General features: G+C 38.0%; 1 long non-coding RNA gene across 1 annotated transcript in view; it reads right to left on the bottom strand.

The window, feature by feature from the left end:
* Positions 1 to 11,973: 11,973 nt before the first annotated feature.
* Positions 11,974 to 16,581, bottom strand: part of LOC139358321 (uncharacterized) — a 57,801-nt gene continuing 53,193 nt past the window's right edge. The window contains exon 3 of the long non-coding RNA XR_011613086.1: positions 11,974 to 12,109. This is a non-coding gene — a long non-coding RNA (uncharacterized lncRNA). The remainder of the gene's footprint in view (positions 12,110 to 16,581) is intronic.

The following is a 16,581-nucleotide window of genomic DNA, read 5'->3' as shown; positions in this document are numbered from 1 at the left end:
CCCTTTATGCCTCACTACTTTATGGGGTTTCATATTTTGGAATAAAAGAAGAGAGAGGACAGAGGGAAGAAAAGGAAGGAGGAAGGGAGGAAGAAAGAAAACGGAGACAAATATGAGGACAGGGCAGGCAGGGTAGCTCACACTTGTGATCTCAGCAGTCTGGGAGGCTGAAGCAGGAGAATCACTTGAGCCTAGGAGTTCAAGACCAGCCTGGGTAACCAAGACCCCATCTCTACTATATATATATATACATAAAGAGAGAGAGAGAGAGAGAGACAGGAAGTTGAAATCACATTGTAGAAATTTTGCACTGTCAATTCTTAGAATGTTGCACTGTCAAATTAAATAGCTATTTAATTTATTAAATAGTATAAAGTCATTGAAGGTTTTGTTATGGAAGCTACTGAATTTCAGTTATATTTCAGAAGGAGCATTATATCAACATGAAAAAGATTAACTGGGAGGTGAAAAGACTGAACATATGGAGGTTAAAGATTTCTTATCTTCTTAATTTTAATATTTTGGTTTAAATTTCCAAAACTGAATTAGTGAATTATTTTGAATGTGGTAGGTGCTCAAGAGATATCTAGCTTTTTTCTTAATGTTTTACAAGCCCTGAGTTTATAAATTCTATGAAAACTAGTTTAATTGATTATACTTAAATTTGAATCAAAATTATATACTTAAAAAGCTATGGTTTATTTTAACAAATATAGTCAACAAAATTAAAATAAAAATATTAACTTCTAAATATGATTTAAAATTCATAATCTCCCTGCACAGAATTCTAAAAAACATACTTTTCCAATCAAACTAATGAACACAAAGAACTAAGATCAAATAAGTTCTCACTGTAGCCAGTGACTGGCAATTCTGCTCTCCAACTTTCAGGACACCACACGAGTCTTCACCAAATAGGTCTTCAGAGACAAAATCTATCATAAAGCCAACCCTGAAAATGACCAATGGAGTGTGGAATTGCATAATTCCTAGTCTCTGCTTCAATTAACAAGAGGGGGCATAATGTGCACTATGTAGAGATGAAACCCTAGGCTCTTGGTGGGTAGGATGTAAAGCTCTGAAGCTAAGGAGAAGAATAAAGGATAGCCTGAATCGCAGATGGTAAATAAGGTAGAGAAAAATCTCATGAAATAATTAAGTAACAGAAAAGGAATGAACAGACAAAAGCAAACCAGTGAGAGACAGATCTATAGAAATTACCAAATCAACCATGTGGCCTTTAGAATGAAGGGATCATTCATGTGTTGCAAAAGATTAAGTGAATCTGCAAGAGCTATAAAACCTGGCTTTGCTGGGAAGACAATTCAAAGCTGTACGGAAATTCATCTAACACACCAACAAACATCCGGTGACATTACCAGGAGTTCAAAGATGATCTTTGCCTGGAGTTGGGGCATTTAGGAGAAATGGCTTAGGATCCTTTAGGAGCAAGATACATAACAGCAATCCTATAAAAATTAAAAGGTAAGCAGGTAGTGAAGAACTCACTGAGGGGAAAAACACACCTGACCTAACAACAAGTTATGGAAAAGTCAATTGTCCAGTGTGACTAATGTTGATTTCATACCACCTTATAGAACTATTGAATACTTGGATTCTTCAAAACTGTCAGAGAAGTTCTGCATGTGGTATTTTGCACCCTAAAGGAATAATCTGTTACAGGGTATTTGCCACCCTTTTTTTTTCCCCATTTGATAAGATTTTTCCTTCCTCTACTCATATGAGAATTGTACTGTGAAAATATATTCTATTCATCACTATTCCACAGAATCAAGGGCATTGCTCGCCTCAGAACCCCACATCTTCTGTTTTTGTGCCTGGGCTCCCAGGAATTCCAGAGGGAGACTAGTAACATATCAGGTTTTGCATCAACCACTGGGAAGTACAATAGAAATTGGATGGAGAAAGTAAAACATATGCACACATACACACATACCATATGCCATATACATGCACATACACAGGCATACACGTATACACATATGCACACACACGAACAGAGAAATAGTGTCAAAATTCACTTATGAAACGAAAGGATTTTGATTCTTCTTCTTTTGAAGATTCTGGAATCATCTCTTGAGAAAATTCACACTAAAAACTTATCTGCCAAGGCAAGGACTAATTACATTGGAACACAATGAATATAAACAGAAAGGGTGGAGTTCAGACACAAGAAAGAGAAGATAGGTTACATTCCTAATATCAGTAGTAGGCAAGTAGTAACTTAGCAAAAAAAAAAAAAAAGAAGAAGAAAAGAAAACAAAAACAACGAATAACATAACGGCTGCAATAAGAGAGAGGCCACCCATGATGGCACATCTGGAGAGGAGAAATCAGAAGATATGAATGAAGAGTCCAGTCAAGAAGATGCTAAATGACCGATAAGGTTGTCTTTGAAAAGGATTTAAAGTTAGAGGATGAAGAAGACCCAGGAATCTCTACAACAGTTTCTTCTGTGTCAAAGGCATTGATACTTTTAGTGCATGTAAGACTTTTTCCCAGGTTTCTCTTAGAACTGTCTCCTCAGTAGGAAACACAGGGTACAAACTTATCATGATGATGACCATTTCCTGGAGCAGATGGGGCATGGTGAAGGGAGCAGAGGGTAAAGATCCCATTTTTCAGGTTTCTCCCCAATCGTCTCAGTTTGGTGTCCTTCTCAATTCAGTCATCAAGCAAAATGAGCAGAGACATGTCACGTTCAGGAAATGCACAGAGGTTAAATAGCCTGCTGCCATCTGTCCCCTATTAAGAGCAATCGTTTGGGTGTGGAGCAACTCCGAAACATTTTCCTGGGCTGGGCAGTGAATTCAGTCATTTGACATGGCTAATTGCTGCTCTCCTGCTTGGTTATTGTCCTCGTTCAAGGTCCTTCCATATGGACATTCTTATAGGAAGGAATCTCCCATCCCAGAAGAGATAAACCAGGATAAAATCAGGAATCCTGTTAAAAAGGGTTAAAGGTATTTTTCCAAAGACAGATTGGACTGATGGACAAAAGAGTCACTCAGTCTTGCACACTGCCAGACATTTAATGCTAGGCTGATGGCCTATGTCACAACAAAGAAAGGAGGCAAGTTGGAGTTTCAGCAACAAGAGCCAAAAAACACCAACTGATTGCCATTCTCTCATTCTGAAATGCCCTTCCTGCAAATATTCATTCCTTACGGCCCAGTCATACCTATCCTTTAGAGTCTAGCCCAAGTGCTACCTCCTGCAGGAAGCCTTCCTAGCTTTATGCAGCTGAATGATATTTCTCTGTCCTCTCAATTCCTGCGATGTATGCTTCTGCAATCTGTGCAGCATCTTCATTAAAATCTGTAGTGTTTAAGAGCTCAGGTCTGAAGCCAAGCTTCTTTGGGTTTGTAATCTGATCTCTTTGTTGCAATTTCCTTATTTGTAAAATGGGATAAGATTAGAAACTACCTCACTGGGCTGTTGTGAGGACAACGTGAAGTAACCTTTGTAAAGTGTCTAGGGCATGGTAATAACTATTAATACATAGGTGCTTACAATTACTATCACTAGTGCAAAAAGCTGTATGTCTCAGTCTCAGTCACTTCTAATGGAAGTAGCTCCTTGAGATCAAGATCTGTGCTTGATTAGTCTTTCTTTTCTTTTCTTTTTTTTTTTTTTCTTGGAGACGTAGTCTCGCTCTGTCACCCAGGCTGGAGTGCAGTGGCTCACTGCAACCTCTGCCCCTGAGTTCAAGTGATTCTCCTGCTTCAGCCTCCTGAGTAGCTGGAATTACAGGCACCTGCCACCTTGCCCAGCTAATTTTTGTATTTTTAGTACAGACGGGTTTTCACCATGTTGGTCAGGCTGGTCTCAAACTCCTGACCTCATGATCTGCCTGCCTCGGCCTCCCAAAGTGCTGGGATTACAGGCGTGAACCACTGCGCCTGGCCTTTTTTCTTTTTTGAAACAGGGTCTTGCTCTGTTACCCAAGCTGGAGTGGAGTGGTGCCATCACAACTCACTATGGCCTCAAACTCTTGGGCTCAAGCGATCAGAGTAGCTAGGACTACACATCTGGCTAATTTTTTAACTTTTTGTAAAGATGGGGTTCTCCCTGTGTTGCACAGGCTGGTCTTGAACTCCTGGGCTCAGGCTATCCTCCTGTCTCTGTCTCCCAAAGTACTGGGATTATACACCCAGCCTGATTTGTCTTTTTGTTCCCTAGAAAGTACAGCACAGATCTTAGGACATAATGACAAAAATAAATAATGAATATAGCATTCATTTATTTTCAAATGTTTGCATTTAAGGGTAGAGGTCTTGGGCAACAGGCAGCAAAGAGGGAAGACAGACAAGACCAGTCAGGGGAGACCTCAGAGGACTGACCATTCTCTAGGCTGGCTTCTGCCAAAGTACACAGATGTACCAAGAATGGAGTCAAATGGATTGGCCAAATTCAGAAAAACATCATCATTATGGGAGCTAACCCATTAGAAAGAAGGTGGCAGTGATAAGCCCCTGTAGAAAGAGAGACTCAATGTAAGACAGGAGTAAGTTATTTTGAACCTATTTGTTGAAGGGCAACACAATAGTATGAGAATGATTTGCAGAGACCATAGAGTCAATGATACTCAAAGCAATGTACTAAGTAGACTGAGTTTTATGGTTAGAAAGATTTGAAAGAAAATCTTGTCTGCACATGTGACAAGTTATATGGTATTGGGCTAGTTATTTAAACATATTTGTAAATGCTAATAATGGCACCAAACATTCAGGATTGGTGGAAGGAGTAGTAAGTAGCCAGTCAAATGTTAGGCCCATCACAGACACTCAAAATGGACATTTATTCATGTTACTGTTATTATACTTGGCAGCCTAGAAAGTAGCCTGTGAGCATAAGATTCAATTCCAAGTCCTAGGGATGGTGGGCTTGTCACAACCTGGGATGATGGTGGACTGGCTGGGGATGGACTCAGGATCTGCTGCTGGCAAGGATGGAGAAGGCAGAGGCAGAGGCTTCAGCTCAGCCCTCCATCTTAACATTTTTGCAGACAAATTGACTATATCAATATTCTTTGATCCATTTCCCAAGAACAGCCCTACCTTCATTTATTGGAATCACCCAACTAGAAAGCATAATCCTGTGGTGCTTCTTTTGAAGGTGGGTTAAGCTGGGAGCTGGGGCAAGGACAAAAAAGGAAAAGCCAGTTAAAGAGTAGAGATATTTGGGGGAATGAGAGACTACTTGAGTTGAAGTGATATAATTCCACAACAGCTTGCTGAAAAATGAGAAAATCACTCAATACACATTGCCAAACAGCCGCTTAGATTGATTTTTTAAAAGCCTAAACCAACCAAGTTGTACGGTTGTCAGAATTGTGTAGCTGAAGCCACAGACTGTGTTGCTTTAAGAAATAATGGATGGCTTCAAGCAAATACTTCAAGCAAGCACTTCTAATGGGCCAAAGAATGGCACTGAGAATTCTAAAGGGAAAGGTGGCAGAAATAAAAATAAGCAGATTTGCTGAAGCTGCTTTTACCTATATTTTACTGAAGGAACCCCACGTTCTCTAAGATTTATGTAAAGTTAAATTCATAGTCACATCCAAAAAGGGACCCTAAAAAGCAAAAAAGAATTACAAGTATTTTTTCCAGCAGAGTTGTGGCTATTTAGAAGTACTCAAGTACTCAGGGCAAGTAGTTGAAAGACTATATATATATATATCTTTTTTTTTTCTTTTCTTTTTGAGATGGAGTCTTGCTCTGTCGCCCAAGCTGGAGTGCAGTGGTGTGATCTCGGCTTACTGCAACCTCCACCTCCCAGGTTCAAGCAATTCTCCTGTCTCTGCCTCCTGAGTAGCTGGAATTACAGGCACACACTACCACGAACGGCTAATTTTGGTATTTTTAGTAGAGACGGGGTTTCACGATGTTGGCTGGGCTGATCTCGAACTCCTGATCTCAGATGATCCACCCGCTTTGGCCTCCCAGAGTGCTGGGATTACAGGCGTGAGCCACCGCACCCAGCCAAGATACTATTCTTTTATTTTGGATTTTAGCAGTGGACAGACTTCTGGGCATTTTTTTTTTTTTTTCCCCTTCACATTTTCTTCGAAAATCATGGGGCCATGACAGAAATTAGCTGAAGACAAAAATGACAGCTCATTGCTGACTCTTGTTTTTTTTAAATTTCTCTAAATGTCTTCACCTGCAAATTAAAATACATTCTCGTTTTAACTGGTTGCCAAGAACGGAAACCAAAAAGGGAGACCTAGGAAGGAGGACAAGCCTTAAAGGGCAGGATGGACAACAGAAAACCATTGACTAAACTAGAGCTGCCTCTCCATTCATCTGCCAAGCCCTGAGGCCTCCTCATGCCATAACTTCACATGATTGCATATCCCAGGGACAATTTAAGAATATATAAAATTTATTTTTATCAAAGCAATTCATGTTCACATTTTAAAAATCAAATACTACTAAAAGGTATATAATAAAACATTGCATTCCCCTGGCCCACCCTACAGTCTGGCCCCAGGCAACAACTTTAAACACTAGTTTCTTCTTGTATCTTATCTCTAACAATATACTCACAGTGTTCTTTTTCTTGTTTTAGTTTTTAAAGATATTATTTGTGAATATCCGGAGATTTTAGTGGGTGATTTAGTTCTATTATATTATTTCACCTCTCCTTCCATCCTCCCAATATAGATATTGTTTCAGTTGTCTATGTTGGGGTCACAAATTACCCCAAATGGAGTGGCTCACAAAATAAAATAGTGGTTTATTTGTCATGGTTCTCTGGATTTGCGGGGGGGTTCTTCTGTTGGTCTTACCTTGCTTCAATTATGTGACTGCATTCAGATAGTGGATGGGCTGGGAGCTGGACTTAGCTGGGATTTTGCTCAGAGGTCCTTAGTTCTCTTTTACATTTCTATCTTGGACTTCCTCAGGGCATGGCAGTCTTGAGGCAGCATTCTAAGAGGAATGCAGCATTCTAAGAGGAAACATTCTAAAAACTTAAAAATGGAAGCTGTAGGATCTCTTAAAGTCAGGCCTCAAAGGGCTCCAGCATCACTTCTACCACATAATATCAGTCAAAGCAGGTGACAGGGTAAGCCTGGACTCCAGAGCAAGGAAAGTTTACCTCTTGTTCATTGCAAAAGGCATGCAGAATGGGATAAACTGTTGTAGCCATCTTTATAAATAATTTACCATGGCTCTATCTAAGTGTGTTTCATCAATGTCAGTGTTTAAACTATTATTTAAATATTACACATGGCACAGCCAAGTTTAACAGTTATACTTCTAATTTTTTACAATATATTTATTTTTGCTAGGACTAAGGATTACCTTGTTTTGTTTTTGCCATGAATAGCCTTCTCTATACCTATGCTTAACTTTTTTTAAAATCAGATCAGTCATATGTTCACTTTTCAAATGCTCAAACATAGCAGATATCAGACTGCCAGTAAAGCTCCTTCCCCTGAGTTCTCTATCCTCCACCTTTCTGCTTCAACCTGAATTGGCTACCCTCTATGTCTTCCCAATAAAGACTAGAAGAGATATTAACATTTTGGGTCTTTTCAAAGCTTATTTAATCTCAAAACTAAAAATTTCAGAGTACATAATTTACACAGGAATAAAATTATGACTTTACAAGCATAAGTTTTCACGATGCTGAAGAGTTGGGAGGAGGTTTAGTGAAGACACTCTAACTCTAATGAGTTCAGAGTTTTAGAAGACATGGATAAAAAGGTGAAACAATGAATGTGGCCAACTAGTAAGAAAATAATAACTAGATTTACATGATTCTTGCAGTAAGTGTTAAGGACAAGTGAAAGGGCTTACTTCGTTTTGAAAGATGCAAAACAGATATATTGGAAGTAGTGCCGTAATTTTTAGAAGACATCAAAGAGAAAACGGAACCTTACAATCCATATTGTGTTTCTGTGTTGCTTAAAAAGAGAGAATATTTCAACTCTGAAAATGGAAGACAAAATACGGATGTGAGGAGGAGACAACTCTCTTAGTCTTGGCTTCCTGATTTGTATATTTCAGGTATGATTGCCTAGTTCATATATTTTGGAGGAATTGAATAAGATAATGTAGATCAGGTGGCTAGTCAGTGTTTACACATTGAAAATTTTAATGAATAATTATTCTTATTAAGAGCTTACCAAATAGATTATTAAAATTCTGCCAGAAATCTTTGAAATATGCTACAAATATATGCAATGTGCTTTGTCTATCCCAAGTAGATTTCTGGAACAAATGATAAAAGTGAAAATTTGTGACTCCTTCTCTAAGAGAAGAAAAGATTTGAGAAAAATGATATGCTAATGAAATATAATATACACCTTGTTAAGCTTTCTATGTAAAATAAGATTATCAGAATGGTATATTTGGGAAGAACTACAGATATGGTATATCAGTCCACATCAAAACATTTTATAATGGCTCCCTTTAATAATTGTAGTTAAAGTATAGAAATAAGAATATCTTGGCCGGGTGTGGTGGCTCACACCTGTAATCCCAGCACTTTGGGAGGCCAAGGCGGGCAGATCACAAGGTCAGGAGATAGAGACCATACTGGCCAACATGGTGAAATCCCAACTCTACTAAAAATACAAAAAAATTAGCTGGGTGTGGTGGTGCATGCCTGTAGTCCCAGTTACTCAGGAGGCTGAGGTAGGAGAATTGCTTAAACCCAGGAGGCGGAGGTTGCAGTGAGCTGAGATCGTGCCACTGCACTCCAGTCTGGCAACAGAGTGAGACTCCGTCTCAAAAAAATAAAAGAAAAAAAAAGAATATCCTAGCAATATAATCCAGAGGATATGTAACTGAAAGAACCAATATTACTGTATGCTAATGAAGGCATGCCACAGGGCTCTGTCTTAGCCCTAAATTGCTCTTTCATTCATTAATGCAAAAGTCCTTTATTGAATACCAGCTATGTGCCAGGTGTTGTACTAGGTACTGGGGTATAGCAAGGAGCAAAAAGAAAAAAAAAAAAAGTTAATTTTTTAAAACTGAGAACTTAGCTAAAGGCATAGAATGAATGTTGGAGCCACATCCTCTTTGACACAAAATTGGGCCAGGGAGTAAATGTATTGAAAGGAAGGATTCAGATTTAAAATGATGTCAACAGATTGTAGTTGATCAACTCTATTTCATTGTGTTCCTCTGGAGAACTTATGTAATATCTTTGAGCTTTAGTTTCTTTGTGTATAAAATGGAGGTAATAACATCTGCTGATTGGCTTGTTTTGAGCTTTAAAGATAATGCATGTAAAGAACATAGCACAGTGCCTGAAAATATGCTAGAGGCTTAAAAGATAGTGGCTTTCATTAATACAGGAATTATTTTTCTACAAAGGATCATTTGTTCATGCATGCAAGGATTCTCCGAATGTACCAGAAGGCCAAGAGATGTAAGTCAATTGATTGAAGTTCAAATAATGAGTCGTTAAGAGGATCAGCACTTAAATCCATCTCTCCTTATTTCTGATTTTAAAATTTATATTCTATCCAGAAGTGAACAATGTTTGATATTACAAACTCCTGTCATATAGAATGCAATTATTTAAACGGTTTTAGATATGGTAACTTGAGAGTGTGGGAAGATATTTTGGAGCTCAAAGGAAAATTTCTTTATATCCACATTGGAATTTCTGTGTTTCTGTCATATTAGGCTAGTTAATATTATTGCAAATCAACATTCTTTTTAAAATTTGATCATATTCCTTTCATCACTAAATTGTCCTACCCTGTCAATAAAGGTCTTCTATAACTGAATGAAAGTTAGACGAAGAAGATAAGTCAGTATAGCAGGAGCAGCTTTTCCCCAGCAGTCAAAGGATGAATGGGCTGGATGAAGTCAGGTAAGATTGAGTGTGTACTATCTGATAAGGAATAGACCAAGTATCTCACATGATCCTCATGACAGCCTAATGAAGGAAGTATTTAGTATCTACCATCCTCATCTCTTGAGTGAGGAAATAGGTTCAAAAAGGATGAGTGACTTTTCAAGTGATACAATTAGTAAATGCCACAAACGAGACTCAAATCCAAGTCTTATGATTTCATTTCCAATGTTCTTTCTCCTTCACCACACTGCCTCTGGCACATTGCTCTTTCTGTGATGAGCCATAGGGTCCTTCACATTATTTCAAAATAATCTGCTCACTAAGTACGTTATGCTTGGCTAAGGCCTATTTTCCAGAGGATGGTCTCTTCTATTGGGCTTTTTCTTTAAGTCAATAGAGCAACAATGAAAAGTTTAGGAAATAGGTTTTTAAGCTATTAAAATCTCACCATCTTAGTACTATTTTGATTGTGTTTAAATACATTCATATTTTAAAATAGTTATCCTCCCGTTCTACATACAATTTTGTATCATTTATCTATTTATTCACTAAATGCATATTTATTGAGTGTCTCCTATGTGTCAGGCACCATTCTAGAAGCAGAAACTACAGCAGAAAATAAAAACAAAGTCCCTGATCTTGTTGAGATCACATATGATGGAGGAAACAGACAATAAACAATACAATTAGTAAAATATATTGTATGTTAGATGATAAGTGCTAAAGAGAAAAAAGGCAAGTATAGAGGGTAGAAGTTTAGGGGAGATAGGAATGCAACTAAAATTTTAGATAGTTTCCAAGAAACACTGGTTGAAAAGTCAATAACTTAGTAAAGACCTGAAGGAAGTGAGAGAGTGAGCCTTATGGCTATCTGTATTGTGACAGGGAGATGATCTCATGACTTCACCCCTTTGTTTGATTCCTATGATTGTGTTAAGTTACATGGCAAAAGGGATTTTGTAGATGTGGTTATGGTAACTAATCAGTTGACCTTAAGATAGGGAGACTATGCATGTGGACCTAATCTAATCGCATTAGCCCCATTAAAGCAGAATTTTCTCAAATTGGTACCAAAATTATAATAATTAAAAAAATATTTAAAGTGTGAGAGGAACACAACATGAGGGATATTGTTCCTTGGTTCATTGCTAAGACAGAGGGAGCCACAAGGAAAGTCCTGGAAGAGGTCTCCAGGAGTTGAGAGTGAATCCTAGCTTACAGCCAGGCCAGGATGAAGATGGGAACCTCAGATCTATAATTGCAAAGAACTTAATTATTTTAAAACCAGAATATACCATATTATTCCCAGAGTCTCCAAATAAAAGTCCAGATGTCCTTTGTCTAGATTTCAGTGTTAAGGGATCCTAAGCAGAGAACGCAATCCAGCCCCATCTAGACTTGTGGTATTTATAACTGTGAGACAATAAAGGGGTGCTGTTTTAAGTGGCTATGTTTGTGCTATCATACTGCAACAGAAAACTAATATATAAGGGAATAGAAATAAAAACTCCCTGCCACAGTTTCATGTCAAGCATATTTGAGAAACAGGGCCAGTGTGTATGAAGTCTACTGAGCCAAATATAAAAACTTAGAGAGGTAAGAGCACCAAGTCATACCTGTTTTTCTAATGATAACTAAGTTCTCATTAGCTACACAATAATCTCATATGTACCACAATTTACTTAGACCTTTCACTCTAGTTAATTTTGCTACTTCAAGTGTTATATATTATTCTACAAAGTCATACCTGTTTTTCTAATGATAACTAAGTTCTCATTAGCTACACAATAGTCTCATGTGTACCACAATTTACTTAGAGCTTTCACTCTAGTTAATTTTGTTACTTCAAGTCTTATATATTATTAAAGTATATTAGATACTATTATAATAAATACCTTCATACATATAGCATTTTTCTTTAGTTTGCTCATTTGTGTTTCAAAAGATTGTTATTTTACAATAATATTTGCTCATAATTTTGCTGGACCCTTGCAAGCATTGAGGTGTGTCTTCCTTTTTAGGTTTTCCTACCTTAATAAGTAAAAGAGTAGCAATACTTAACAATGTTTTCTATGAATACCTATAAAAATAAATACTTCTTCCAATTTGTTTCCTCATAGCATTTTTATTAATTGATTTTTGAAAAAGGTAATATTGTTTATTAAGTTACTGATATAGGTGAGGAAATCAGTTGAAAGACGTTTCAGAATTTTTTTGATTATAACTTGCTGTCCTTTAATCCCTGGTGTCTCAAATTTCTCACCTATGAAATAAAGACAGAGTCTGCTGTCATATAAAAAAAAATTTATAAAGCATTTACATCCTTGCATTTCTTCCTATTAACTTACATGTACATATGTACTTTTAAAACAAGAAACAATATTGCATAGTGCAAGGAACTGCATTGGGATTAGGTAGATCTCAACCATTTTAGCATGCTGTATAACCTTGTATAATTTACCTTATTTCGTTGTCACTTAGTTTCTGCATCTATATAATGAGTAACTTGGCATAATGTTTTAGCTAGTTTCTGCGTACCATTGGTGTCTATGTTCTTTTATAACAACGATCTACAAAGTCAGACATGGGATCTGGCAAATTCTACACTCTCTGCACAGACACAAGGAGTCCACAGGTGACCCCAAAGTGAATTGTTATTCATCAACTCTTTCAGATAGTCCCTTTCATCATTCCATATTTCTCCTTCTTTTCTCAGTCACCTCTCCACATAGTTACATCTTACCTTCTTCTTTTACAATAGAAAATTATGCCTAGGTGTCTCTCACTTGTCTGCTAAAAATACTACTGATCAAAAAATTACAGACATTTTAAAATGAATATTTATGCCATTGAAAAGCATTACCCCAATAAATAGCACTCTGAGAAATTTAACCAACGCCCAAGCAGTGAAAACACGAATAAATGAGGAATGAGTGAAAAGAATGATAAAACCACAAACCTAGAAAACACTAAAAATCATAAATAGATAATGAATTCTACTTTATTTCAATGTATTTGATAAGATATATGGATGATTTTCAAGGAAAAAGTTGGTTCTTAAAAAAATAGAAATAAATAGAAAATCATAAAAATAATTGAACAGGTGCCAAAAGAATATTACTAAAGCATACATCTGGCTAATTTTGTCTGTGAATTTTTTCAAACTTTCAAGATGAGAAAAATTACACTGCTTTTAAAAATATGTATTTACATAGAGTTATGAAAAAGTTTCCCAGTCATATCAAAGTTTGCATAATTCAAATAATAAAATCTCAAAAAATCACAGTAAATGAAAACTACATATTGATGCTTTGTTCCTATGAGAATCCTAAATAAAACATTATTCAATTCTATCAAGCAGAATAAAAATAAACCCTCTATTATTACTGAAGTTTATTCTAAGAATTCAAGGATGGTTTAACATGTGAATTACACTAACAAATTGATTTTGATACAATTCAACAGTATCTGTAATTACTGTTTAAAATTTTTTAAACTTTAATTTTAAATTAATAGTACATGTGCAGGATGTGCAGGTTTGTTACATAGGTAAATGTGTGCCATGGTGGTTTGCTGCATAGATCATCCCATCACCCAGTATTAAGCCCAGCATCCATTAGCTATTCTTTCTGATCCCCTCCCTACTTCTACCCTCTACCCTCTGACAGGCCCCAGTGTGTATTATTCCCCACCCATCTGTCCACGTATTCTCATCATTCAGCTCCCACTTACAAGTGAGAACATGTGGTATTTGGTTTTCCGTTCCTGTGTTAGTTTGCTAAGGATAATGGCCTCCAGCTCCATCCATGTCCCTGCAAAGGACATAATCTCATTCCTCTTTATGGCTGCGTAACATTTCATGGTATATGTGTACCATATTTTCTTTATCTGCCCTATCATTGATGTGTATTTAGGTTGATTCCATGTTTCTGCTACTGTGAATAGTGCTGTAGTGAACACATGTGTGCATGGGTCTTTATAATAGAATGGTATATATTCTATTATATACCCAGTAATGGGATTGCTGGGTCAAATGGTATTTTTGCCCCTAGGTCTTTAAGGAATTGCCACACTATCTTCCACAATGGTTGAACTAATTTACACTTCCACAAACCTTTTATAAATAGAATACAGAAACAAAATTCTTCACCAAAGATGAGGCTTCTCCTTACTAGTTTTCAATACTGGATTGGAGACCTTAGTCAATTAATAGGATAATAAATATTGATAAGAATGTATCTTGAAAAGGAAAAACACATGTTATCCTTATTTGAAAATAATATTCTCATCTACCCAAGTGCAGGTACCATGTCTCTTATGCATATGGTTTGGCTCTGTGTTTCCACCCAAATCTCATCTTGAATTGGAAAAATCCCCATGTGTTAAGGGCAGGACCAGGTGGTGATAATTGAATCAAGGGGGTGGTTTTCCCCACGCTGTTCTTGTGATAGTAAGTTCTCACAAGATCTGATGGTTTTACAAGGGACTTCCTCTTTCACTTGGCTCTCACTTCTCTCTTGTCTGCCACCATGTAAGACATGTCTTTCACCTTCTGCCATTATTGTGAGGCCTCCCCAGCCACGTGGAACTGTGACTCCATTAAACTTCTTCCCTTAATGAATTACCCAGTCTCAGATATGTCTTTATTAGCAGTGTGAGAACAGATACAGTTCATTGATACCATAGAGAGTGGGGTGCTGCTACAAGGATACCTAAAGTGTGGAAGCAACTTTGGATCTGGGTAACAGATCCAACCTTCCCTAGGTTGGAACAGTTTGGAGGGCTCAGAAGAAGACAGGAAAATGTGGAAAAGTTTTGAACTTCCTAGAGACTTTAAGGAAGACAGGAAGATGTGAGAAAGTTCTGAACTTCCTGGAGACTTGTTGAATAGCTTTGACCAAAATGCTGATAGTGATATGGACAATGAAGTCCAGGCTGAGGTGGTCTCAGATGGAGATGAGGAACTTGTTGGGAACTGGAGTAAAGGTGATTCTTGCTATGTTTTAGCAAAGAGACTGGCATTTTGCCACTGCCCTAGAGATCTGTGGAATTTTAAACTTGAGAGATATGATTTACAGTATCTGGCATAAGAAATTTCCGAGTGTCAAAGTGTTCAAGAGGAAGCACAGCATAAAAGTTTGGAAAATTTGTAGCCTGACAATCGCATAGAAAAGAAAAACCCATTTTCTGGGAAGAAATTCAAGCCAGCTGTAGAAATTTGCATAAGTAATGAGGAGCCAAATGCTAATCACCAAGACAATGCAGAAAATGTCTCTAGGGCATGTCAGAGACCTTCATGGCAGCCCCTCCCATCACAGGCTGGAGGCCTAGGAGGGAAAAATAGTTTCATGGGATGGGCTCAGGGATCCCCTGCTCTGTGCAGTCTTGGGATATGGTGCCCTGTGTCTCAGCTACTTCAGCTCTAGCCATGGCTAAAAGGGTCCAAGACACAGCTTGGGCCATTGCTCAGAGGGTGCAAGCCCCAAGCCTTGGTGGCTTACACATGGTGTTGAGCCTGCAGATGCACAGAAGTCAAGCAATTGCGGTTTAGGAACTTCTGCCTAGATTTCAGAGGATGTATGGAAATGCCTGGATGCCCGGGCAGAAGTTTGCTGTAGAGGTGGGGCCCTCAGGGAGATCCTCTGTTAGGTTAGGGTGGAAGGGAAATGTGGTGTTAGAGCCCCCACACGGAGTCCCCACTAGGGCACTGCCTAGTGCATCTATGAAAAGAGGGCCACCGTCCTTCAGATGCCAGAATGGTAAATCCACCAACTTGCAATGTGAACCTGAAAAACCCACAATCAACACCAGCCCATGAAAGCACCTGGGCTGGGGGAGCCCACCTCTTGCATCAGCATGACTTGAGACATGGATTCAAAGGAGATCATTTTGGAACTTTAAGGTTTAAATGACTGTCCTATTGGATTTTGGACTTGCATGGGGGGGTCTCTGGCTCCTTTGTTTTGGACAATTTCTCTAATTTGGAATGGGTGTATTTACCCAATACTTGTACCTCCATTGTATCTAGGACGTAACTAACTTGCTTTTGATTTTACTGGCTCATAAATGGAAGAAACTTGCCTTGTCTCAAATGAGACTTTGGATTTGGACTTTTGAGTTAATGTTGGAATGAGTTAAGACTTTGGAGGACTGTTGGAAGAATACGATTGTGTTTTGAAATGTGAGGACATGAGATTTGGGAGGGGCCTGGGTGGAATGATATGGTTTGGCTCTGTGTCCCCACCCAAATCTCACCTTGAATTGGAATAATTTCCATGTGTCAAGGGAAGGACCAGGTGCAGATAATTGAATCATGGGGGTGGTTTCTCCATGCTGCTCTCGTGATAGTAGGTAATCATGAGACCTGATGATTTTATAAGGGCCTTCCCCCTTTTGCTTGGCTCTCACTTCTCTCTTGTCTTCTGCCATGTAAGACATGCCTTTTACTTTCCATCATGATTTTGAGGCCTCCCCAGCCATGTGGAACTGTGAGTCCATTAAACATCTATCCTTTATAAATTACCCAGTCTCAGGTATGTCTTTATTAGCAGCATGAGAACAGACTAATACACTTATTTAACAATATGCACTGAGGATCTAATACTTTTAGGAACACAATAGGAGTTCTGATATTTTTTGAATGTTTTCTCCTTGCCAGCTGGCAAGAAAGTGACTGGCTGCAAGCAAGGAAGAAGAGCCCTCATCAGAACCCAATCATGTTTGCACCCTGATCTC

The sequence above is a fragment of the Macaca nemestrina genome, chromosome 14 (assembly GCF_043159975.1).
Source record: "Macaca nemestrina isolate mMacNem1 chromosome 14, mMacNem.hap1, whole genome shotgun sequence".
Taxonomy (NCBI): domain Eukaryota; kingdom Metazoa; phylum Chordata; class Mammalia; order Primates; family Cercopithecidae; genus Macaca; species Macaca nemestrina.
The sequence above is the reverse complement of the archived record's forward strand: the minus strand, read 5'-3'. Positions and strand labels throughout refer to the sequence as shown.